The following is a 25,457-nucleotide window of genomic DNA, read 5'->3' as shown; positions in this document are numbered from 1 at the left end:
AAATCAAAAACAAGTCTTGCTTTCGAAGAGGGCAATGTGGACCGATGTCAAAGTTGATTAACTGAAAGATAAACTGAAAAGGTTTCACTGGCTTTTGATGAACAGAAAGGATCTGATGAGTCACATGACATGCTTTAGCGTTAAGAAGAGTTTTAAAGACTCACAATTCTGAAATAAAGGAAACCCTTTTGTTCCCTGCATTGCCCGGGAATCGGACACGGGTGCTAAATTAAAACAACAGAATTACATTCGTAGGTATTTTATGAGCAGCACTTAATTTCCAGTTCAATTTTAAGAGCAGCTAAATCAGGTTGCGTTTTCTTCCGCCACTGCTTCTGCCTGCTATGGTCGGGAATCGAACCCGGGTCTCCCACGTGGTAGGCGAGAATTCTACCACTGAACCACCTGACCGGTCACACGTTCTCTTCGCTAAATTGAAGGGCAGGTGTGGGGGATTACAGGAGGTGAAATGGTTTCTTTTCATACCTGCAGTAAAACTCGTTCAGGTCGTCTGCCAGTTGTTGATTTGCCACAATGCTGGGGATGGTGTCTTGTAATTGGTCATGTCTTTCAGACCTTTCCACGCAGAGGCTGTGCCACTAGAAGAGAACTGAGTGCGAAGCTTTTCAGAATAATTCCTCTTTGTTTACTGAGTTTAGCAGTGAACCATTGTTTGTCGTTGTTATAAGTTAAATAAGTCCTGGTAGGAACGCATATGTCCTCACAGAAACTGATATATGAGGTTACCGTTTCTGTGGCAGCAGCTTCAAAGACAGTATCTTTGCTGACTGAGCTACTGACTGGTCACACGTTCTCTTCGCTAAATTGAAGGGCAGGTGTGGGGAATTACAGGAGGTGAGAATGGTTTCTTTTCATACCTGCAGTAAAACTCGTTCAGGTCGTCTGCCAGTTGTTGATTTGCCACAATGCTAGGGGATGGTGTCTTGTAATTGGTCATGTCTTTCAGACCTTTCCACGCAGAGGCTGTGCCACTAGAAGAGAACTGAGTGTGGCCACCTGATAAAGGTTTTTCATGCTACGAAGGCTTTTAACTCTGAGTAGGTTAAGGCAGGAACTCAAGTAAGTCTGCCTTGTCAATCTGCTGTGAAGGTGTCCAATTTTCACTGACAGAGCACAGCACAAGCTCCAGTATTTTCTGTAAAGAAATGGCCCCCATATAAAAGGTTTTTCAGTCTATGAAGGCTTTTATCTCCGAGTAGGTTAGAGCAGGAACTCAAGGAAGTCTGCCTTGACACGTATGTGGATTTCACGCAGCTTGTCAATTTGCTGTGAAGCTGTCCAATTTTCCTGACAGAGCACAGCACAAGCTCCAGTATTTTCTGTAAAGAAATGGCCACCTGATAAAAGGTTTTTCACGCTACGAAGGCTTTTAACTCTGAATAGGTTAAAGCAGGAACTCTAGGAAGTCTGCCTTGACACGTGTGTGGATTTCACGCAGCTTGTCAATCTGCTGTGAAGCTGTCCAATTTTCCCTGACAGAGCAAATGTAAAAGGTTTTTTTGCCGCTCTAATCTGTGAACGTCTTTTTGTTTACAGGTGTGGAGAAAAATATTGAGTCACTCTAGACTGTGGTAACTGCCAGGCCAGCAGAGTCTGTGCTAATATTCAAGTAATTTTCAACAAAGCACAAAAGAAATGACCACTGTGGATTCCCAAAAAGCACTTCTGGAGCTCCTGCTGTGAACTTAAGGAGGTCTTCTGTGAAACGCATGTGGATTTCTTGCAGCTTTTCAATCTGCTATGATGGTGTGTAATTTTCCCTGGCAGAGTACAAGTAAAACTCAAGGAGTTTCTGTAGTGTACTGGTCATCACGTTCGCCCAACACGCGAAAGCTCCTCGGTTCGAAACCGAGCAGAAACATTGCTAATTGTTTTGCGAGAATCCCTAAGTTTTTGCAACGTTCCAGGTAAATCATGGCAGAAAAGTAAAAACAAGGTTCCATAGTGTAGTAGTTATCACATTCGCCTCACACGCGAAAGGTCCTCGGTTCGAAACCGGGTGGAAAGAGGCAGTCTTTATTGCTATCTGTAAAGAAATGGCCCCCAGATAAAAGGTTTTTCACTCTAAGAAGGCTTTTATCTCCAAGTAGGTTAGAGCAGGAACTCAAGGAAGTCTGCCTTGACACGTGTCTGGATTTCACGCAGCTTGTCAATTTGCTGTGAAGGTGTCCAATTTTCCCAGACAGAGCACAGCACAAGCTCCAGTATTTTTTGTAAAGAATTGGCCACCTGATAAAAGGTTTTTTACGCTACAAAGGCTTATAATTCCAAGTAGGTTAGAGCAGGAAATCAAGGAAGTCTGCCTTGACACGTGTCTGGATTTCACGCAGCTTGTCAATTTGCTGTGAAGGTGTCCAATTTTCCCAGACAGAGCACAGCACAAGCTCCAGTATTTTCTGTAAAGAAATGGCCACCTGATAAAAGGTTTTCACGCTCTCGAAGTTTTAACTCTGAGTAGGTTTAAGCAGGAACTCAAGGAAGTCGGCCTTGACACGTGTGTGGATTTCACACAGCTTGTCAATCTGCTGTGAAGCTGTCCAATTTTCCTGACAGAGCAAAGGTAAAGGGTTTTTTGCTGCTCTAATCTGTGAAGGTTTTTCTTTACAGGTGTGAAGAAAAATATTGAGTCACTCTAGGCTGTGGTAACTGCCAGGCCAGCAGAGTCTGTGCTAATATTCAAGTAATTTTCAACAAAGCACAAAAGAAATGACCACTGTGGATTCTCAAAAAGCACTTCTGGAGCTCCTGCCGTGAACTTAAGGAGGTCTTCTGTGAAACGCATGTGGATTCCACGCAGCTTGTCAATCTGCTATAATGGTGTGTACTTTTCCCTGGCAGAGCACAAGTAAAGCTCAGGAGTTTCTGTAGTGTTCTGGTCATCATGTTTGCCTAACACGCGAAAGGACCTCGGTTCGAAACCGAGCAGAAACATTGCATCTTGTCTTGCGAGAATCCCTAAAGTCTTTGCGACGTTCCAGGTAAATCATGGCTGAGAAGTAACAACAAGTTTCCATAGTGTAGTGGTTATCATGTTCGCCTCACACGCGAAAGGTCCTCGGGTGGGAACAGGCACAGTCTTTGATGCTATCTGTAAAGAAATGGCCCCCAGATAAAAGGTTTTTCACTCTAAGAAGGCTTTTATCTCCAAGTAGGTTAGAGCAGGAACTCAAGGAAGTCTGCCTTGACACGTGTCTGGATTTCACGCAGCTTGTCAATTTGCTGTGAAGGTGTCCAATTTTCCCAGACAGAGCACAGCACAAGCTCCAGTATTTTTTGTAAAGAATTGGCCACCTGATAAAAGGTTTTTTACACTACAAAGGCTTATAATTCCAAGTAGGTTAGAGCAGGAAATCAAGGAAGTCTGCCTTGACACGTGTCTGGATTTCACGCAGCTTGTCAATTTGCTGTGAAGGTGTCCAATTTTCCCAGACAGAGCACAGCACAAGCTCCAGTATTTTCTGTAAAGAAATGGCCACCTGATAAAAGGTTTTTCACGCTACGGAGGTTTTTAACTCTGAGTAGGTTTAAGCAGGAACTCAAGGAAGTCGGCCTTGACACGTGTGTGGATTTCACACAGCTTGTCAATCTGCTGTGAAGCTGTCCAATTTTCCCTGACAGAGCAAAGGTAAAGGGTTTTTTTGCTGCTCTAATCTGTGAAGGTTTTTCTTTACAGGTGTGAAGAAAAATATTGAGTCACTCTAGGCTGTGGTAACTGCCAGGCCAGCAGAGTCTGTGCTAATATTCAAGTAATTTTCAACAAAGCACAAAGAAATGACCACTGTGGATTCTCAAAAACTTCTGGAGCTCTGCCGTGCACTTAAGGAGGTCTTCTGTGGTCTTCTGTGAATGTGGATTCCACGCAGCTTGTCAATCTGCTATAATGGTGTGTACTTTTCCCTGGCAGAGCACAAGTAAAGCTCCAGGAGTTTCTGTAGTGTACTGGTCATCATGTTTGCCTAACACGCGAAAGGACCTCGGTTCGAAACCGAGCAGAAACATTGCATCTTGTCTTGCGAGAATCCCTAAAGTCTTTGCGACGTTCCCAGGTAAATCATGGCTGAGAAGTAACAACAAGTTTCCATAGTGTAGTGGTTATCATGTTCGCCTCACACTCGAAAGGTCCTCGGGTGGAAACAGGCACAGTCTTTGATGCTATCTGTAAAGAAATGGCCCCCAGATAAAAGGTTTTTCACTAAGAAGCTTTTATTTATATCTCCAAGTAGGTTAGAGCAGGAACTCAAGGAAGTCTGCCTTGACACGTGTCTGGATTTCACGCAGCTTGTCAATTTGCTGTGAAGGTGTCCAATTTTCCTGACAGAGCACAGCACAAGCTCCAGTATTTTCTGTAAAGAAATGGCCACCTGATAAAAGGTTTTTCACACTACGAAGGCTTTTAACTCTGAATAGGTTAAAGCAGGAACTCTAGGAAGTCTGCCTTGACACGTGTGTGGATTTCACGCAGCTTGTCAATCTGCTGTGAAGCTGTCCAATTTTCCTGACAGAGCAAATGTAAAAGGTTTTTTGCCGCTCTAATCTGTGAACGTCTTTTTGTTTACAGGTGTGGAGAAAAATATTGAGTCACTCTAGACTGTGGTAACTGCCAGGCCAGCAGAGTCTGTGCTAATATTCAAGTAATTTTCAACAAAGCACAAAAGTGGAAATGACACTCACCACTGTGGATTCTCAAAAGCACTTCTGGAGCTCCTGCCGTGAACTTAAGGAGGTCTTCTGTGAAACGCATGTGGATTCCACGCAGCTTGTCAATCTGCTATAATGGTGTGTACTTTTCCCTGGCAGAGCACAAGTAAAGCTCCAGGAGTTTCTGTAGTGTACTGGTCATCATGTTTGCCTAACACGCGAAAGGACCTCGGTTCGAAACCGAGCAGAAACATTGCATCTTGTCTTGCGAGAATCCCTAAAGTCTTTGCGACGTTCCAGGTAAATCATGGCTGAGAAGTAACAACAAGTTTCCATAGTGTAGTGGTTATCATGTTCGCCTCACACTCGAAAGGTCCTCGGGTGGAAACAGGCACAGTCTTTGATGCTATCTGTAAAGAAATGGCCCCCAGATAAAAGGTTTTTCACTCTAAGAAGGCTTTTATCTCCAAGTAGGTTAGAGCAGGAACTCAAGGAAGTCTGCCTTGACACGTGTCTGGATTTCACGCAGCTTGTCAATTTGCTGTGAAGGTGTCCAATTTTCCCTGACAGAGCACAGCACACAAGCTCCAGTATTTTCTGTAAAGAAATGGCCACCTGATAAAAGGTTTTTCACACTACGAAGGCTTTTAACTCTGAATAGGTTAAAGCAGGAACTCTAGGAAGTCTGCCTTGACACGTGTGTGGATTTCACGCAGCTTGTCAATCTGCTGTGAAGCTGTCCAATTTTCCTGACAGAGCAAATGTAAAAGGTTTTTGCCGCTCTAATCTGTGAACGTCTTTTTGTTTACAGGTGTGGAGAAAAATATTGAGTCACTCTAGACTGTGGTAACTGCCAGGCCAGCAGAGTCTGTGCTAATATTCAAGTAATTTTCAACAAAGCACAAAAGAAATGACCACTGTGGATTCTCAAAAAGCACTTCTGGAGCTCCTGCTGTGAACTTAAGGAGGTCTTCTGTGAAACGCATGTGGATTTCTTGCAGCTTTTCAATCTGCTATGATGGTGTGTAATTTTCCCTGGCAGAGTACAAGTAAAACTCAAGGAGTTTCTGTAGTGTAGTGGTCATCACGTTCGCCTAACACGCGAAAGGTCCTCGGTTCGAAACCGAGCAGAAACATTGCTAATTGTTTTGCGAGAATCCCTAAAGTCTTTGCAACGTTCCAGGTAAATCATGGCAGAAAAGTAAAAACAAGGTTCCATAGTGTAGTAGTTATCACATTCGCCTCACACGCGAAAGGTCCTCGGTTCGAAACCGGGTGGAAAGAGGCAGTCTTTATTGCTATCTGTAAAGAAATGGCCCCCAGATAAAAGGTTTTTCACTCTAAGAAGGCTTTTATCTCCAAGTAGGTTAGAGCAGGAACTCAAGTAAATCTGCCTTGACACGTATGTGGATTTCACGCAGCTTGTCAATTTGCTGTGAAGCTGTCCAATTTTCCCTGACAGAGCACAGCACAAGCTCCAGTAGTTTCTGTAAAGAAATGGCCCCCCATAAAAGGTTTTTCACTCTAAGAAGGCTTTTATCTCCAAGTAGGTTAAAGCAGGAACTCAAGGAAGTCTGCCTTGACACGTGTGTGGATTTCATGCAGCTTGTCAATCTGCTGTGAAGCTGTCCAATTTTCCCTGACAGAGCAAAGGTAAAAAGGTTTTTCTGCCGCTCTAATCTGTGAAGGCATTTCTTTACACAGGTGTGAAGAAAAATATTGAGTCACTCTAGGCTGTGGTAACTGCCAGGCCAGCAGAGTCTGTGCTAATATCCAAGTAATTTTCAACAAAGCACAAAAGAAATGACCACTGTGGATTCTCAAAAATTAGTTCTGCTGCACCTGCTGTGAACTTAAGGAGGTCTTCTGTGAAACGTGTGTGGATTTCACGCAGCTTGTCAATCTGCTATAATGGTGTGTAATTTTCCCTGACAGAGCACAAGTAAAGCTTCAGGAGTTTCTGAACTGTAGTGGTCATCACGTTCGCCTCACATGCGAAAGGTCCCGGTTCGATACTGGGAGGAAACTGGCACTGTCTTTATTGCTATCTGTTAAGAAATGGCCCCAGATAAAAGGTTTTTCACTCTAAGAAGGCTTTTATCTCCAAGTAGGTTAGAGCAGGAACTCAAGGAAGTCTGCCTTGACACGTGTCTGGATTTCACGCAGCTTGTCAATTTGCTGTGAAGGTGTCCAATTTTCCTGAGAGAGCACAGAACAAGCTCCAGTATTTTTTGTAAAGAATTGGCCACCTGATAAACGGTTTTTCACGCTATGAAGGCTTTTAACTCCAAGTAGGTTAGAGCAGGAACTCAAGGAAGTCTGCCTTGACACGTGTCTGGATTTCACGCAGCTTGTCAATTTGCTCTGAAGGTGTCCAATTTTCCCTGACAGAGCACAGCACAAGCTCCAGTATTTTCTGTAAAGAAATGGCCACCTGATAAAAGGTTTTTCACGCTATGAAGGCTTTTAACTCCAAGTAGGTTAGAGCAGGAACTCAAGGAAGTCTGCCTTGACACGTGTCTGGATTTCACGCAGCTTGTCAATTTGCTCTGAAGGTGTCCAATTTTCCCTGACAGAGCACAGCACAAGCTCCAGTATTTTCTGTAAAGAAATGGCCACCTGATAAAAGGTTTTTCACTCTAAGAAGGCTTTTATCTTCAAGTAGGTCATAGCAGGAACTTAAGGAAGTCTGCTTTGACACGTGTGTGGATTTTACGCAGGTTGTCAATCTGCTGTGAAGCTGTCCAATTTTCCCTGACAGAGCAAAGGTAAAATGATTTTCTGCCGCTCTAATCTGTGAAGGCATTTCTTTCCACAGGTGTGAAGAAAAATATTGAGTCACTCTAGGCTATGGTAACTGCCAGGCCAGCAGAGTTTGTGCTAGTATCCAAGTAATTTTCAACAAAGCACAAAAGAAATGACCACTGTGGATTCTCAAAAAGCAGTTCGGCAGCTCCTGCTGTGAACTTAATATGGTCTTCTGTAAAACGCTTGTGGATTTCACGCAGTTTGTCAATCTGCCATAATGGTGTTTAATTTTCCCTGACAGAGCACAAGCACATACGACCGAGCCACTCGTATATCTATTGGTGTACAATGCACCCAACTTTCGCCGTTTTTAAACCAGGACCCATGTTGGCCGAGCGAGATCCTGACGAAAACAAAAGGACGCGACCCGCACCGGCGTCAGGAACAGGTTGAGGGCACGCCTACCTAGTGTCCTGTTAGCCAACGTCCAGTCTCTGGAAAACAAGCTCGATGACCTCAGGGCAAGGATCAAGTTCCAGAGAGACATTCGGGACTGCAACCTCCTCTGCTTCACCGAGACATGGCTGAACCCAGCGGTACCGGACCACTCCATACAACCGCCGAAGTTTTTCTCTGTTTACCGCATGGACAGAACAATGGAGTCGGGGAAGACACGGGGAGGTGGAGTGTGTCTGATGGTGAACAACCGCTGGTGCGACAGCGCGAGCGTTGTTGTTCTCTCACGCTCCTGCACACCAAACCTCGAACTTCTGACCATCAAATGTCACCCTTTCTATCTTCCACGGGAATTCAGCTTGGTCATAGTCAGCGCCGTTTATATTCCACCTCAAGCGGACACGGACGCTGCAATATGGGATTTACACGACCACCTCACAACACACCAGTCACAGCACCGGGACGCCGCACTCATTGTGCTGGGGGATTTTAACAGTGCAAACCTCAAGCGCGCACTGCCGAACTTTCACCAGCACATCACCTGCCCCACCAGAGGCGAAAGGACACTGGATCACTGTTACACACCCTTCAGAGAGAGTTACAAGGCAAAATCATGCCCACCGTTTGGTAAATCGGACCATGCCGCCATTTTCCTCATACCTGTTTACAAACAGAGGCTGAAACAGGAAGCCTCGGTTCAGAGGGAGGTGTCACGCTGGTCTGACCATTCGGTGGCCGCTCTGCAGGAAGCTTTGGATGACGCAGACTGGGCCATGTTCAGGTGTAGCTCCGAGGACGTCAACGTGTTCACGGAAGCAGTGGTGGTATTCATCGAAAACTAGCGGATGACACGGTAGAGAAAACCATCATCAGGACGTTTCCCAACCAGAAGCCGTGGGTAGACAAAACTATCCGCGACTCTCTGAGATCCCGCTCCGTAGCCTATAACACGGGGATAGTCACCGGGGATATGTCTGAATACAAGGCTGCGTCCTACAGCGTGGTAAAGGAGGCAAAGAGGCGCTATGGGAGGAAACTTGAGTCACAGTTTCAACACAGTGACTCTAGGAGCCTTTGGAAGGGACTGAGAAACATCATGGACTATAAAAATGCCAACCTCCGGAGTGGAGAGCGCGGATGCTTCTCTGGCAGACGAGCTAAACACCTTTTATGCTCGTTTCGAGGCTGCAGCTAATCACGCTAGCGCCGCTAGTGGCATGATGAACAGCACGCATTCCGAGAGAGCCGGAGAGGAAATAGCATTCACTATTTCGGAGCACGACGTAAGGAGGGCATTCAGGAGAGTGAACACCAGGAAGGCAGCAGGACCTGACGGCATCACAGGTCGGGTTCTGAGAGCCTGTGCTGACCAGCTAGCACCGGTGTTCACTGAGATATTTAATCTCTCCCTGAAACAGTCTACAGTCCTCTCGTGTTTCAAACAGTCCATCATTGTTCCTGTGCCGAAGAAACCTCAACCATCTTGCCTTAATGATTACCGCCTGTAGCTCTGACGTCTGTAGTGATGAAGTGCTTCGAGAGACTCGTCAGAGACTTCATCACCGCATCACTACCGGACACACTGGACCCACTACAGTTTGCTTACTGCCAAAACCGGTCTACGGAGGATGCCATCATACACCTCCTCCACACAACCACAAGCCACCTGGATTTTAGGAAAGGGAACTATGTGAAAATGCTGTTCGTGGACTATAGTTCAGCGTTCAACACCATAGTTCCCTCCACGCTCACCTCGAAGTTGGAGGTCCTGGGACTCAGCCCATCCCTGCGTCACTGGATCACCAACTTCCTGACCGACAGACCACAAGCCGTACGGATGGGAAAACACACCTCATCCTCCCTCACTCTCAGCACTGGAGCCCCTCAGGGTTGTGTTCTGAGCCCCCTGCTGTACTCGCTGTACACACATGACTGTGTGGCCACTACAAACTCCACCACCATCGTTAAATTTGCTGACGACACTGTCGTGGTGGGCCTGATCTCCAACAACGATGAGATGGCCTACCTTCAGGAGATCAACAACCTGGAGAGATGGTGTCAGGAGAACAATCTTCTCCTAAACGTCAGCAAAACAAAGGAGATAATAGTGATAATAGTCTTACCATCCCATCATGATCGACGGGACCCCAGTGGAGAGAGTGGACAGTTTCCGGTACCTGGGTGTTCACATCACGCAGGACCTGTCTTGGTCCTGTCACATCAACACCCTGGTGAAGAAGGCCCGGCAGCGTCTATACCATCTGAGGCGCTTAAGGGACTTCAGACTCCCATCTCAGGTGCTCAGGAACTTTTACACCTGCACCATCGAGAGTGTCCTGACGGGAAACATCACCTCCTGGTTCGGGAACAGCACCATGCAGGACAGTGCTACCATGTAGCACATCTACAAGAAGCGGTGCTGTACCAGGGCCAGGAAGATCGTGGAAGACCTCAGCCATCCCAACAATGGACTCTTTTCTCTGCTGCGTTCAGGAAAGCGCTTTCGTTCCCTGAAGGAAAACACAGAGAGAATGAGGAGGAGCTTCTTCCCACAGGCCATTCGGAGTCTGAACCAGAGAACACCCAGCACCTAATTACCGGGATTCCCATGTTCACCCCTCTTTCCCTAGATACTCGCCACTACATTTGGACAATTGCACTAGTCACTTGCACTGGACATTGCACAGCCACTTTACAGTTTATACACTTTACACTTTATATCTTGTACTTTATATTTATATTCTATTTTATTTATTCATTTTTTTATATTCTACTTTGCACACTTCTTTTTTATACATATTTTTTTATATTTTATATTTATATATACATTTAAATTTTGTTTTCTATTTTGATGCTGGACGGTTGTAAAGAACATTTCACTGCATGTCGTATCATGTATGTATGTGTATGTGACAAATAAAATTTGAATTTGAATTTTGAAATTTGATTTGTTTGTTCATGTGTATTGTTCTGTTCTTTCTGATGTTTTTGCAATGAATAATTGGCTGTGACTAATTGAAAAATAATAAAATGGTCCTGATTACATAACTCTCTTTTCCATATGTTTTACTTTTCTACATTTTCATTCAAAGGTTATAGACATTTTTGAAAATTCAGAGAAATTTTAGGATTTTTCAGAAATAAACAGACTATTTATACTATTTTATTTAGAAAATAGCTGCAGTAGAAGTGTAATTTAAACTAAAATTGAAAAACTGAACTGAAGAGAATATTGACAATCAGCAACATAAAATTAATAAACGGTTTATTGGCAATTTCAGAAATAATTCGTAGCATTAAGTAACGAATTTTATTCCTGGCAGCAGCGGATTCGAACTAGGTACCTTGTGATCAACCGTTCTCCTCACAAATGAATAAAACAACAGGAAAACGTTTTTTAAAAGCAATTTATGAAAACAAACACTTCCTAAAACATTGCTTTGGCGCGCACAAAGGAATTAGAGCCACTTTCCTCCTCATTTTCCTCTTTTTTCGCCTTTTTTCTCTTCTTCCCCCCTTCTCCCCCTTCTTCCCTCGCCTTCCATTTCTTCCCCTCTAACAGACTATTGTTCCCAGCTTTGCCCGCAGCTGTCACCCGGTCTGACTGGTTTTGTTTTTCTCTCCTTTCCTGCCACCCCTTGTTTTGAGAAAGGCAGAGGCCACGCCCCCTTTGCAATAGGTCTCCGGTGCCATGGACAGGTGTGTCCAGCCCTTGCCTCAGCGGACGCTGCCGTGTACGGTACTGCACCCCAGTACAGCACGGTATACGAGGTGTCGAGACGGCTCGATGGACCCTACCACCTTGGCGAGCTCGCGGGGACCCGAAGGGTACACATACCTGGAGCCGAGCAGCAGTCTTGTGCTCGCCACGGCAGCGCATATATTAAAATTGGATCGATACAGAGAAGATTAGCATGGCCCCTGCGAAAGGATGACACGCAAATCCGTGAAGCGCTCCATCTTTTCAGTCACGATGCTCGTGCTCCTCCACTCTTTCTGCCCTAGCGTCGTGAAAATAGGTTGAATGTACATTCGGGCGTTGAAAGCGATCTGGCAAAACGCCAAGTCCGGATTTGCAGACCGCCAACAACGAGGTGGCAGAGTGGTTAAGGCGATGGGCTGCTAATCCATTGTGCTCTGCACGCATGGGTTCGAATTCCATCCTCTTCGCTTGATGTCTTTCCAGGTAGCCAACCCAGAGCTCAGCAGCTCTGCTTTCCGCCCACCTCTTGTTCTGGGAAAGGCAGAGGCCACGCCCCTTTGCAATAGTACTCGGTGCCATGGACAGATGTGTCCAGCCCCTTACCTCAGCGGATGCTGCCGTTGTACTCTACTGCACCCCAGGTGTATCGTACAGTTCTGAAGCTTGCAGGTTTCAGCCTTTTCTACCTTGCCAAAAAAAGTGCAGACACCCTACTGATGCTACCAATTTGACTGTGGCACTTTCCATCCCGTCACTCTCTCTCTCCGCGGAATCCCCTGGTTTCCATAGTGTATCGGTCAGCATTCTGCACTTTGAATCCAGCGATCAGAGTCCAAATCTCGGTGGAACCTCAGTGTCTTCTTGCCAGAGAAGAAAGGTCAACCGAATCCCTTGAGAGATGCTTGCTTTTGTGGCCTTCTGAGCACAAGCAACCGCAGCTAGGGTTCCATGGTGTAATGGTTAGCACTCTTGACTCTGAATCCAGCGATCCAAGTTCAAATCTCGGTGGGACCTTTTTAGATGAAGAACTGACCGAGAGCTCAAGCTCTGAGGGCCATCTGACCATTTAAGCAGCATCCTCCCTAAAATCCATCTACATGTTAGGCCCAGCCCCAGTTTTCAATCCATTCAGAGACCGCCTGTCATTTGTTTGCCTTTGACACTGTGTCGAGGTCTTCAATTATTTCCATGTTAGTACGAGTTCCTTATTTGTCTTTCATTTCTTGTGTTTAACTACTTTCATGACAAAAATTCCCTTATTTTGTAGTTGCTGTAGATGTTCTTTTCCTTTCTCTCTGCTAGGGAGGTGCCAAAGGGGGTTCCTGCAGAAGACCCCCTGTTCAGGGCCCAGTAGGCTCGTTGGTCTAGGGGTATGATTCTCGCTTAGGGTGCGAGAGGTCCCGGGTTCAAATCCCGGACGAGCCCGCCAGCAGCTTCTTCAGAAGCAGCCTTCTGTTCGCTTCTCTTTGACACTGCTAGGCCCTTGTTTTCTGTCAATGTCTGTTCTTTCCAATTTGACTCCTCCTTTCAGGTCTTCTTCCAAAGAGTCGCTGCGGCGTGGCCATCGTCGAGGTGGCCGAGTGGTTAAGGCGATGGACTGCTAATCCATTGTGCTCTGCACGCGTGGGTTCGAATCCCATCCTCGTCGCTTGGTGTCTTTCCAGGTGGCCAACCCAGAGCTCTGCAGCTTTGTTTTCTGACCCAGGCCATTCACTTCTTTGCGTGCCCTACTAACCAGCTGATGATAAGGGGCGTGTCCGGATTGGACTGCTTAGCCGTTTTGCTCTACACGCTTGGGTTTGGAAGACCATCCTCACCGGACAATTCTTGTCCAATTCTTTTTAGAATCCAATCTGGCAAACACCATCGCTTTACACCTTTCGTTCATCTTCCTTGTCCGACACGCTCAATGCAGTTCCTCGGCTGCACAAAGGTCGAAAACCTGCACGTGATTGAAAAAGAGAAGAGAAAGAAGAAGAGCTTATCTTTTCAACCAAACGCAAAGCCTCCAGACAGGCTGGCAAAAATTGCCAAGGCTGACTGTATTTCAAGTCATCCCGGCGAGGTATTGGGTAAAGTTTTCAACCAGCAATGATGGCGCTTCGGATGAGCCTCATAGGCTACAATATTGCCTCTGCGAAAGAATGCCCACGAGGTGCGCGACCTCTTCAGCCCACCTAAGTGGACGTGGACCGACAGGGTGGTAACAAGCTTCAAACCGCCGCGCAGTCAGCCTTCTGGCCTAGGGGGCTGCAAAGAGTGTCTGCTAACCCAGAGGACCCAGTATTCATCGCAGCTCAGTCGCAGGGTTACCTCCCGCATCCACCCTACCATTTACAACACGTTACGCTGGATCCCGGTCTGCCCGTCTTAGCGTGGGAGCGCTTGCTTTTAAAATCGTTCCCCATCTCCTTTGCCCTAGAGATATTTCACCACAACCCAGCTGCAGTTCTTACATGTATTTAACTGCCCGCAGCTGTCACCCGGTCTGACTGGTTTTGTTTTTCTCTCCTTTCCTGCCACCCCTTGTTTTGAGAAAGGCAGAGGCCACGCCCCCTTTTGCAATAGGTCTCCGGTGCCATGGACAGGTGTGTCCAGCCCCTTGCCTCAGCGGACGCTGCCGCGTACGGTACTGCACCCCAGTACAGCACGGTATACGAGGTGTCGAGACGGCTCGATGGACCCTACCACCTTGGCGAGAGCTCGCAGGGACCCGAAGGGTACACATACCTGGAGCCGAGCAGCAGTCTTGTGCTCGCCACGGCAGCGCATATATTAAAATTGGATCGATACAGAGAAGATTAGCATGGCCCCTGCGAAAGGATGACACGCAAACCGTGAAGCGCCCATCTTTTCAGTCACGATGCTCGTGCTCCTCCACTCTTTCTGCCCTAGTGTCGTGAAAATAGGTTGAATGTACATTCGGGCCGTTGAAAGGCGATCTGGCAAAAAACGGCCAAGTCCGGATTTGCAGACCGGCCAACAACGAGGTGGCAGAGTGGTTAAGGCGATGGGCTGCTAATCCATTGTGCTCTGCACGCATGGGTTCGAATTCCATCCTCTTCGCTTGATGTCTTTCCAGGTAGCCAACCCAGAGCTCAGCAGCTCTGCTTTCCGCCCACCTCTTGTTCTGAGAAAGGCAGAGGCCACGCCCCTTTTGCAATAGTACTCCGGTGCCATGGACAGATGTGTCCAGCCCCTTACCTCAGCGGATGCTGCCGTTGTACTCTACTGCACCCCAGGTGTATCGTTTGGGCACAGTTCTGAAGCTTGCAGGTTTCAGCCTTTTCTACCTTGCCAAAAAAGTGCAGACACCCTACTGATGCTACCAATTTGACTGTGGCACTTTCCATCCCGTCACTCTCTCTCCGCGGAATCCCTGGTTTCCATAGTGTATCGGTCAGCATTCTGCACTTTGAATCCAGCGATCCGAGTCCAAATCTCGGTGGAACCTCAGTGTCTTCTTGCCAGAGAAGAAAGGTCAACCGAATCCCTTGAGAGATGCTTGATTTTGTGGCCTTCTGAGCATGAAGAAGTTTTTGTTAATCAAAATATAAAGTAAATCTTATATAATTTGGAACGAGCCAAGAAGGAAGGGCCGTATAACGTCACAGCAGCAACACCCAACTGCTATTCAAGTAGAGGGAAGCAGCACTTGGTACCATCTGAATCATTGCACAAGAGTTCCCAAAGAAAGACCAGCCACGATACAGAATAATAAAGAACATGCAACAGAGAGAGTTCAGCAAGACAATGGCGATAATATTGTTGACCACATGCCTGATCAGCGCATGTCTGTCACAAGTTCAAGCCAAAGACAACATCACAACTCCAGCCCCACAAGTCAAGCACAGAACAACTCTCTGCCGCACAACCTCACGCTCCTACCATCAACTTTTCAGCCCTCCACCAAAACCAGCAGCGACTCAGTTGAAGCAGGACTACATGGAAAGCACCGCAGGAACAGCGAGGACAAGGACAACATGTACGAGGATGACACCAAGCTAGATGTTTTGTGGGAACGGGCACAAAGCAATCAGTGGTATGAATGGGCCACCTTCACAACAGCAGAATTAAATAGGAAAGACTGCCTAGTATGTACCAAAACACCTGAAAACCAACTAATAGCCGGTCCAAATCCATACAACCGTGAACTTGCATCTAGCCAAAGAAACTTCCAATAGCTCTGATGAGGAATAAGGGAATGACAACAAACTATTATGCATGTTTTATATTTTGTTTTATGATGATTTTGTTTTATGATGTTTCTGATCAGCATTTAGGAGGTACCCTTCTTACCTACATATTCATATTTGTTTATGTTTACTCATGCTTTGGTTGATCTATTCTATTGACATAGATGTGTTCCATAATTAGGATAACCATAGACATAATAAAACCAAGTATACAACCCTGTACATTGACTAAAGTAAAATCAAGGTGTTATGGTCTTTTACTTCCTTCTAGCCAAAGAGACCGAGGGAAGAGGTTTGGCCCTAACGCCTTCTTGAGTGAAATGGCATGACTTAGACTTGTTGTAATGTAACATAGGGACTATTTTTTGGTTACTAGATAGCGTTAACAGAACAGACTGAATCATGAAATGTCACTCAAGAGTAAAATGAGACGTAAACGTCTCAAAGGGGGAAATATGAAGAAGTTTTTGTTAATCAAAATATAAAGTAAATCTTATATAATTTAGTTACCATTATAACTGCAGTCAGACATAAGCTAAGAACCCCACTATTTAGAACCCATCTGTTTTTGGCATTTTACATCTGTTGTCTTACACCTGTGATCCTCATTAACAAGGGTAATTCAGGAGGCCACCATTTATTACTGTGACGTGGTAGTGTGATGACCATATAAAAACCCCTGAATAGTGGTAAGCGGGAGTGCTGTCTATAGAGTGGTTCTGTGTGGACCTTAGACAGTCTCGGCTTATATTGATCAATAAAAGTCTGAATTTTTGCTATCAAAACCTAATGCTCGGAGTCTTCTTTAATCCGGGGAATCCACAACAATTGGCGTCACGAACAGGATAGAAAAGGACAACAGGGTGGACAACTGCGAGCGAGGTTTGGACGGACAACACAACAACTTGGCCAAAGGTAAGCAGTTTTTGCTTCATAGTTAGGTTGTGTTGTTCGCCAGAACCTACTCGTGGTGAGACACCTTATGTTCTTCTAAAAATAATCGAACCAAGTGAAGAAAAGATTCTGATAATTGAAAGAAAATTGGGTTTTGATTTCAAAAACACTAAATGCATGCAGTAATCTGTATTTTCTGTTGGTTTGGACTTGAGGAGAACAGTGAATGCAGATAGAATATATGTTAGTTTGTAGATAAAAGGTAAAATCCTGCAGGTGGATTAAAGCGCTGCTGTGGGTGAGTCCAAGAGAGGTGTCAAATTCCTGAATTCAGTGTAAATTCCTCCTTGGCAATTAAAATTCCCAATTTTTGTGGGTATTGGATAAATTAATTACATTTCAAACTCAAGTAAAACGCAGAAAGTAATACAAAAAAGACAATAGAAAAATTCAAAAAGGATAAAGGACCCGTAATTACATAAAGTGACAATAAAGGAAGGTATAACGATCGGAAAAGAAGGTTAAAACTGTTTAAATCTGGATCATGCCAATACCAGACATTAATTGAGGTGGAAAATTCCCACAGGGGTTTGTTATTTTGGGCTAGCTCTGTTTGTCTTATATGTTTATTATTAATTTGAAGGATAGATTGCTGAAGATTATATGTTGAAAAATCTAGATAGGGAGTGGAAGAAAAAGAATTGAGGTCTAGGTGTGGGCTAGAATGAGTGTTAATTGAATGACTGTCTGAAGGACCACAGGTGAGGTATAAATTTGGGAAAAAGATTGTCTTCGCTTGGGTAGCAGAAGAGTAACGAGTGAGGCAGAGTACATGGTTGTTAGATAATTTCACTGGATTGAGGAGGAGTATCTATGAAATATTTGTTTTGTGTTTTAGTGTTCAGAAATTGTTCTATGTAAAGTAGGTACTATTTGTGTGAGCTCAACTGAATGTGTACGGTGTGACTGAAGCATGAATGTATGAACCTTTCGTAGTTTTGTCTTGTTTGGATGATATAAATGAGCCCTATATATAAAGGGACTTATGATAAGTGATTAAACGAATGAGCCCTGTATATAAAGGGACATAGCAGGTAAGTGTTAAAATAAATGAGCCCTATAGAATAAAGGGACACAGTTGGAATGAATGTATGAGCCCTGTAAATAAAGGGAGTGTGTGTTCATGAATGTATAAATGTATACCGCATAATTAAAGTGATTGACTAAAGTTAAATATTGCTTGAATAGATTCTGGTGACTATATAGTACAGTGATAAAACATATCTGGTATAGTAAGTCGCAAACTTATTGAGGATACATACGATATATTGCTGATAAAAGTGGTGAATATTGTAGTTTGGTTTACGGGTACAGTAGACGTTTATCATAAAATACTTAAGAGTTCTTACTTTAAGAGCTATTGAAGGGAAAAACTATTCTTACAGGTTAAACAGGTTGACTTATAGCGAAGTTATGACAACTCCTGCAGAAACATTGGGAGCAAAGTATCCTCTGCTTAAGGAACTGATACATAAGCTCTGCAGAAAGTGGCAAAAGAGAACAAGAATTTGAGTACTAAATGGCCTGAAGAGGGAACATTTGAGGTGACATTGTGTGAGGAAATGGAAACATTGGTAAAAATTACAAAACTAAAGGCATATTCCTGAACCGGAAAAAGAGAGAAGAAAAAGACAAAAGAGCAAGAAGTTTTAAAATTATTTAAAAAAGAAGGCGAAGATTTACTAAAAACCCTAAAACAGGCTAGAAAAATTCTGAAAGAAGCAAACCAAGAAATAAAGAAAACAGAAAAGAGGTTAGTAGATCCACCTCCGTATGGAAACTCTGAAGGACAATTTCCATTACTCAAGGGAAAAGTTCAAGTGTTAGGCGAGCTTGGGATGGAAGGGGAAATTGATTTAGAACAAGGGAAGCCGACAGGACAGGATGTAAGACCCAAAACAAAACCAATTAAAAAGCCACAAGAAAGCGATTATTTAGACTGTGACGGAGAAATACAGACAGCCTTAGACAAAATGAAAATACCATATGAACAAAAATCTCAGTCAGAAAGGGAAAATGAGGATCTCAGTGAGGGATGCGGGCTAGAAGAAGAAATAACACAAAAATTCAAAGATACAGAAATGAGGTTAAGAGAGTTTGCATCTGATGAGAACAGGGGGACACTCCATAAAGGACGATTAAGATCGCAGAACAAACAGCTTCCAATTTTAATTAAGGGGACAAGGGCACAATATATTCCATGGGCCACACAAGGCAGGCCCATGGAGAAATCCATATCCAAATTATTAGGGGTGCCCAGAGAATCTTATAGGGGAGAGTCTACTACCAGTTTTAACAACCAATGCAAATCAAGAACCCATATTGCAAATAGAAGTAGAAGGCAAAACAATACCAATGATGATAGACACAGGAGCAGTCTATACATGTGTAAAATCAAATTATGCCTCACACCTCCCCATGTCTGGAAAATTTGTAAAGACAGTAGGATTCTCGGGACAAGTACAATTAATCCCTATGACAGCTCCAATTTGCCTACAAACAAAAGACAAAAGTGTAACCATGCCTATTCTGATATCAGATCAAACGCCTATTAACCTATTAGGAAGAGATGCATTGTGTAAGTTAGGATTGCAAATTTGGTGCTCTACTGATGGAGTGTATGTAGATATGCAGGGAGCTCAAATGATGATTTCCGATGCTGAAGCAAACGTATATTGGATAGGGCAGATAGAAGAGGATGTAAAACAGATCATTGACGAATGGGGTAAATTCATTGAAGCACAGACCCCCGAGTTACGAATACCCAAGACAGGATTTCATTGCATAATGAAATATGACCCAACAAGAAACAAAATTCTAGAAGAAGAATGGCAGGAAGAAACAAAAGAACAACAAATCGAAATGATCTCACAATACATAATAATAGGTGAACAAGGAGCAGCCTTAAAAATAACAGAAAACGAATTCATAAATAAATGGTTTGATATGAATGATTCAGTACCGCATATACCTTTATATGTAGGGAAAAAATGGGAAACCAAGCATTTAGGACAGATGATGAAACAAGCTACGCAAAGTAAATGGGAACCGACAATAAATCTGTTAATCTTTCATTCCATTGACCAAAACTACATAAAAATTCTATGTGGGACTTCATTATTAGGCATTCCACAGGAGGTGATTATCAGACAAAAGCAATCCGAGCAAGCAATGGCAACACCAGACTCAGAAAGAACTACGGCTGAACTTTTGCAGGGGGCAATAAACCAGGTGCCGGCTGAGCTATGGTCCCAGCATGAGACAGACGTAGGGTTAGTAAGGTCAGCCAGTCCAGTACAAGTGAGGCTAAAACCAAATGCACGCCTTCCTCGGAAAAGACAATACCCATTGAGTCAAGAGGCGGAATTAGGCATAAAAACCACAATTGAGGGACTTGTTAAAGCAAAAGTGTTAGTAAAAACAAACAGTTACTGCAACACACCCATCTATCCGATACTCAAAGCAAACAAAGTCAAATGGCGTCTTGTACATGATCTGAGAGCAATCAATGCTATAACAGAAGATTGGCCAACAGATGTTCCCAACCCTCACACATTGCTAACAAACATCCCCCCTCGAGCCAAGTACTTTACAGTAATTGACCTTTGCTCGGCCTTTTTCAGTATTCCTGTAGCAGAGGAAAGTAGGTATCTGTTTGCATTTACGTATGCAGGTAAACAATACACCTATGCGAGACTCCCAATGGGTTATAAATTGTCACCACACATCTTTAACCAGGCTCTCAAGACTGACCTAGAAGACCTTATGCTAGAGAGCACCTGTTTACAGTACATGGATGATGTGATCATCTGCTCAACATCTCTAGAACAATGTCATAGAGATTCCATCAAAGTGCTGACGAAATTAGCTCAAGGAGGTCACAAAGTATCCAAAACCAAACTGCAGTATTGCTTGCCAGAAGTAGAATACCTAGGACGTTTGATTTCCTTTGGTACAAAAATTATTGCACCCACATCAGTTCTAAATATTCTTATCTTAGATGCACATGGTTTTGACCATGGTGCAAAGGGGGAAGTCATAAGGAAAATCATAAAGAAAATTAAAAGACTAGGCTGTGTTTACCATCCTCAGTCCCAGGGACAAGTTGAAAAAGTAAATGGTCTTCTCAAATCCAAAATTAACAAAATAGTCTTGCACTGATGAGTTACCGCATGCAAACTAACCGAAACACACATCTAACACCTCACCAAATGCTTACTGGACGCATGATGCCTGCACCATGTAACAGAGGTCCATACAAAGGACCCCCACTAGAACAACTACAAATGGAGTTAAAATCGTACATGAAAGAACTAACGGCTATCCATAAAGCTATTAGTATTCAGAAGGAAATGGAACGAGCCAAGAAGGGAAGGGCCGTATAACGTCACAGCAGCAACACCAACTGCTATTCAAGTAGAGGGAAGCAGCACTTGGTACCATCTGAATCATTGCACAAGAGTTCCCAAAGAAAGACCAGCCACGATACAGAATAATAAAGAACATGCAACAGAGAGAGTTCAGCAAGACAATGGCGATAATATTGTTGACCACATGCCTGATCAGCGCATGTCTGTCACAAGTTCAAGCCAAAGACAACATCACAACTCCAGCCCCCACAAGTCAAGCACAGAACAACTCTCTGCCGCACAACCTCACGTTCCTACCATCAACTTTTCAGCCCTCCACCAAAACCAGCAGCGACTCAGTTGAAGCAGGACTACATGGAAAGCACCGCAGGAACAGCGAGGACAAGGACAACATGTACGAGGATGACACCAAGCTAGATGTTTTGTGGGAACGGGCACAAAGCAATCAGTGGTATGAATGGGCCACCTTCACAACAGCAGAATTAAATAGGAAAGACTGCCTAGTATGTACCAAAACACCTGGAAACCAACTAATAGCCGGTCCAAATCCATACAACCGTGAACTTGCATCTAGCCGAAGAAACTTCCAATAGCTCTGATGAGGAATAAGGGAATGACAACAAACTATTATGCATGTTTTATATTTTGTTTTATGATGATTTTGTTTTATGATGTTTCTGATCAGCATTTAGGAGGTACCCTTCTTACCTACATATTCATATTTGTTTATGTTTACTCATGCTTTGGTTGATCTATTCTATTGACATAGATGTGTTCCATAATTAGGATAACCATAGACATAATAAAACCAAGTATACAACCCCTGTACATTGACTAAAGTAAAATCAAGGTGTTATGGTCTTTTACTTCCTTCTAGCCAAAGAGACCGAGGGAAGAGGTTTGGCCCTAACGCCTTTCTTGAGTGAAATGGCATGACTTAGACTTGTTGTAATGTAACATAGGGACTATTTTTTGGTTACTAGATAGCGTTAACAGAACAGACTGAATCATGAAATGTCACTCAAGAGTAAAATGAGACGTAAACGCCTCAAAGGGGGAAATATGAAGAAGTTTTTGTTAATCAAAATATAAAGTAAATCTTATATAATTTAGTTACCATTATAACTGCAGTCAGACATAAGCTAAGAACCCCACTATTTAGAACCCATCTGTTTTTGGCATTTTACATCTGTTGTCTTACACCTGTGATCCTCATTAACAAGGGTAATTCAGGAGGCCACCATTTATTACTGTGACGTGGTAGTGTGATGACCATATAAAACCCTGAATAGTGGTAAGCGGAGTGCTGTCTATAGAGTGGTTCTGTGTGGACCTTAGACAGTCTCGGCTTATATTGATCAATAAAAGTCTGAATTTTTGCTATCAAAACCTAATGCTCGGAGTCTTCTTTAATCCGGGGAATCCACAACAAGCACAAGCAACCGCAGCTAGGGTTCCATGGTGTAATGGTTAGCACTCTGGACTCTGAATCCAGCGATCCGAGCTCAAATCTCGGTGGGACCTGTTTTAGATGAAGAACTGACCGAGAGCTCAAGCTCTGAGGGCCATCTGACCATTTAAGCAGCATCCTCCCTATCTACATGTTAGGCCCAGCCCCAGTTTTCAATCCATTCAGAGACCGCCTGTCATTTGTTTGCCTTTGACACTGTGTCGAGGGCTTCAATTATTTCCATGTTAGTACGAGTTCCTTATTTGTCTTTCATTTCTTGTGTTTAACTACTTTCATGACAAAAATTCCCTTATTTTGTAGTTGCTGTAGATGTTCTTTTCCTTTCTCTCTGCTAGGGAGGTGCCAAAGGGGGTTCCTGCAGAAGACCCCCTGTTCAGGGCCCAGTAGGCTCGTTGGTCTAGGGGTATGATTCTTGCTTAGGGTGCGAGAGGTCCCGGGTTCAAATCCCGGACGAGCCCGCCAGCAGCTTCTTCAGAAGCAGCCTTCTGTTCGGTTCTCTTTGACACTGCTAGGCACTTGTTTTCTGTCAATGTCTGTTCTTTCCATTTTGACTCCTCCTTTCAGGTCTTCTTCCAAAGAGTCGCTGCGGCGTGACCATCGTCGAGGTGGCCGAGTGGTTAAGGCGATGGACTGCTAATCCATTGTGCTCTGCACGCGTGGGTTCGACTCCCATCCTCGTCGCTTGGTGTCTTTCCAGGTGGCCAACCCAGAGCTCTGCAGCTTTGTTTTCTGACCCAGGCCATTCACTTCTTTGCGTGCCCTACTAACCAGCTGATGATAAGGGGGCGTGTCCGGATTGGACTGCTTAGCCGCTTTTGCTCTACACGCTTGGGTTTGGAAGACCATCCTCACCGGACAATTCTTGTCCAATTCTTTTAGAATCCAATCTGGCAAACACCATCGCTTTACACCTTTCGCTCATCTTCCTTGTCCGACACGCTCAATGCAGTTCCTCGGCTGCACAAAGGTCGAAAACCTGCACGTGATTGAAAAAAGAGAAGAGAAAGAAGAAGAGCTTATCTTTTTCAACCAAACGCAAAGCCTCCAGACAGGCTGGCAAAAATTGCCAAGGCTGACTGTATTTCAAGTCATCCCGGCGAGGTATTGGGTAAAGTTTTCAACCAGCAATGATCGCGCCTCGGATGAGCCTCATAGGCTACAATATTGCCTCTGCGAAAGAATGCCCACGAGGTGCGCGACCTCTTCAGCCCACCTAAGTGGACGTGGACCGACAGGGTGGTAACAAGCTTCAAACCGCCACAAGCAGTCAGCCTTCTGGCCTAGGGGGCTGCAAAGAGTGTCTGCTAACCCAGAGGACCCAGTATTCATCGCAGCTCAGTCGCAGGGTTACCTCCCGCATCCACCCTACCATTTACAACACGTTACGCTGGATCCCGGTCTGCCCGTCTTAGCGTGGGAGCGCTTGCTTTTAAAAATCGTTCCCCATCTCCTTTGCCCTAGAGATATTTCACCACAACCCAGCTGCAGTTCTTACATGTATTTAACTGCCCGCAGCTGTCACCCGGTCTGACTGGTTTTGTTTTTCTCTCCTTTCCTGCCACCCCTTGTTTTGAGAAAGGCAGAGGCCACGCCCCTTTTGCAATAGGTCTCCGGTGCCATGGACAGGTGTGTCCAGCCCTTGCCTCAGCGGACGCTGCCGTGGTACGGTACTGCACCCCAGTACAGCACGGTATACGAGGTGTCGAGACGGCTCGAAGGACCCTACCACCTTGGCGAGAGCTCGCAGGGACCCGGCGGGTACACATACCTGGAGCCGAGCAGCAGTCTTGTGCTCGCCACGGCAGCACATATGCTAAAATTGGATCGATACAGAGAAGATTAGCATGGCCCCTGCGAAAGGATGACACGCAAATCCGTGAAGCGCTCCATCTTTTCAGTCACGATGCTCGTGCTCCTCCACTCTTTCTGCCCTAGCGTCGTGAAAATAGGTTGAATGTACATTCGGGCCGTTGAAAGGCGATCTGGCAAAAACGCCAAGTCCGGATTTGCAGACCGGCCAACAACGAGGTGGCAGAGTGGTTAAGGCGATGGGCTGCTAATCCGTTGTGCTCTGCACGCATGGGTTTGAATTCCATCCTCTTCGCTTGATGTCTTTCCAGGTAGCCAACCCAGAGCTCAGCAGCTCTGCTTTCCGCCCACCTATTGTTCTGAGAAAGGCAGAGGCCACGCCCCTTTGCAATAGTACTCGGTGCCATGGACAGATGTGTCCAGCCCCTTACCTCAGCGGATGCTGCCGTTGTACTCTACTGCACCCCAGGTGTATCGTTTGGGCACAGTTCTGAAGCTCGCAGGTTTCAGCCTTTTCTACCTTGCCAAAAAAGTGCAGACACCCTACTGATGCTACCAATTTGACTGTGGCACTTTCCATCCCGTCACTCTCTCTCCGCGAATCCCTGGTTTCCATAGTGTATCGGTCAGCATTCTGCACTTTGAATCCAGCGATCCGAGTCCAAATCTCGGTGGAACCTCAGTGTCTTCTTGCCAGAGAAGAAAGGTCAACCGAATCCCTTGAGAGATGCTTGCTTTTGTGGCCTTCTGAGCACAAGCAACAGCAGCTAGGGTTCCGTGGTGTAATGGTTAGCACTCTGGACTCTGAATCCAGCGATCCGAGTTCAAATCTCGGTGGGACCTGTTTTAGATGAAGAACTGACCGAGAGCTCAAGCTCTGAGGGCCATCTGACCATTTAAGCAGCATCCTCCCTAAAATCCATCTACATGTTAGGCCCAGCCCCAGTTTTCAATCCATTCAGAGACCGCCTGTCATTTGTTTGCCTTTGACACTGTGTCGAGGGCTTCAATTATTTCCATGTTAGTACGAGTTCCTTATTTGTCTTTCATTTCTTGTGTTTAACTACTTTCATGACAAAAATTCCCTTATT

At 44.9% G+C, this 25,457-nt stretch overlaps 15 non-coding genes across 15 annotated transcripts; 13 read left to right on the top strand and 2 right to left on the bottom strand.

Annotated features, from left to right (window-relative positions):
• The first annotated feature begins 1,809 nt into the window (after positions 1-1,809).
• Positions 1,810-1,882, top strand: trnav-aac. Its single transcript has one exon. It is a non-coding gene; the product is annotated as a tRNA-Val (tRNA).
• A 2,064-nt stretch (positions 1,883-3,946) lies between these two features.
• On the top strand, positions 3,947-4,019 carry trnav-aac. Its single transcript has one exon. It is a non-coding gene; the product is annotated as a tRNA-Val (tRNA).
• An 820-nt stretch (positions 4,020-4,839) lies between these two features.
• Positions 4,840-4,912, top strand: trnav-aac. Its single transcript has one exon. It is a non-coding gene; the product is annotated as a tRNA-Val (tRNA).
• An 810-nt stretch (positions 4,913-5,722) lies between these two features.
• Positions 5,723-5,795, top strand: trnav-aac. Its single transcript has one exon. It is a non-coding gene; the product is annotated as a tRNA-Val (tRNA).
• Positions 5,796-11,722: 5,927 nt separating this feature from the next.
• Positions 11,723-11,829, top strand: LOC122340620. The gene has a single exon (XR_006250318.1). It is a non-coding gene; the product is annotated as a U6 spliceosomal RNA (small nuclear RNA).
• A 1,090-nt stretch (positions 11,830-12,919) lies between these two features.
• On the top strand, positions 12,920-12,991 carry trnap-agg. Its single transcript has one exon. It is a non-coding gene; the product is annotated as a tRNA-Pro (tRNA).
• Positions 12,992-13,132: 141 nt separating this feature from the next.
• On the top strand, positions 13,133-13,214 carry trnas-gcu. Its single transcript has one exon. It is a non-coding gene; the product is annotated as a tRNA-Ser (tRNA).
• Positions 13,215-13,571: 357 nt separating this feature from the next.
• Positions 13,572-13,712, bottom strand: LOC122340701. Its single transcript, XR_006250393.1, has one exon. It is a non-coding gene; the product is annotated as a U4 spliceosomal RNA (small nuclear RNA).
• A 605-nt stretch (positions 13,713-14,317) lies between these two features.
• On the top strand, positions 14,318-14,423 carry LOC122340645. Its single transcript, XR_006250342.1, has one exon. It is a non-coding gene; the product is annotated as a U6 spliceosomal RNA (small nuclear RNA).
• Positions 14,424-22,538: 8,115 nt separating this feature from the next.
• trnaq-cug lies at positions 22,539-22,610 on the top strand. Its single transcript has one exon. It is a non-coding gene; the product is annotated as a tRNA-Gln (tRNA).
• Positions 22,611-22,943: 333 nt separating this feature from the next.
• trnap-agg lies at positions 22,944-23,015 on the top strand. Its single transcript has one exon. It is a non-coding gene; the product is annotated as a tRNA-Pro (tRNA).
• Positions 23,016-23,156: 141 nt separating this feature from the next.
• trnas-gcu lies at positions 23,157-23,238 on the top strand. The gene has a single exon. It is a non-coding gene; the product is annotated as a tRNA-Ser (tRNA).
• A 360-nt stretch (positions 23,239-23,598) lies between these two features.
• On the bottom strand, positions 23,599-23,739 carry LOC122340617. The gene has a single exon (XR_006250315.1). It is a non-coding gene; the product is annotated as a U4 spliceosomal RNA (small nuclear RNA).
• A 607-nt stretch (positions 23,740-24,346) lies between these two features.
• On the top strand, positions 24,347-24,453 carry LOC122340580. Its single transcript, XR_006250280.1, has one exon. It is a non-coding gene; the product is annotated as a U6 spliceosomal RNA (small nuclear RNA).
• Positions 24,454-25,137: 684 nt separating this feature from the next.
• trnaq-cug lies at positions 25,138-25,209 on the top strand. The gene has a single exon. It is a non-coding gene; the product is annotated as a tRNA-Gln (tRNA).
• Positions 25,210-25,457: the final 248 nt, after the last annotated feature.

This window comes from Puntigrus tetrazona, unplaced genomic scaffold (genome assembly GCF_018831695.1).
Source record: "Puntigrus tetrazona isolate hp1 unplaced genomic scaffold, ASM1883169v1 S000001062, whole genome shotgun sequence".
In the NCBI taxonomy this organism is placed as follows: Eukaryota; Metazoa; Chordata; class Actinopteri; order Cypriniformes; family Cyprinidae; genus Puntigrus; species Puntigrus tetrazona.
The sequence above is the reverse complement of the archived record's forward strand: the minus strand, read 5'-3'. Positions and strand labels throughout refer to the sequence as shown.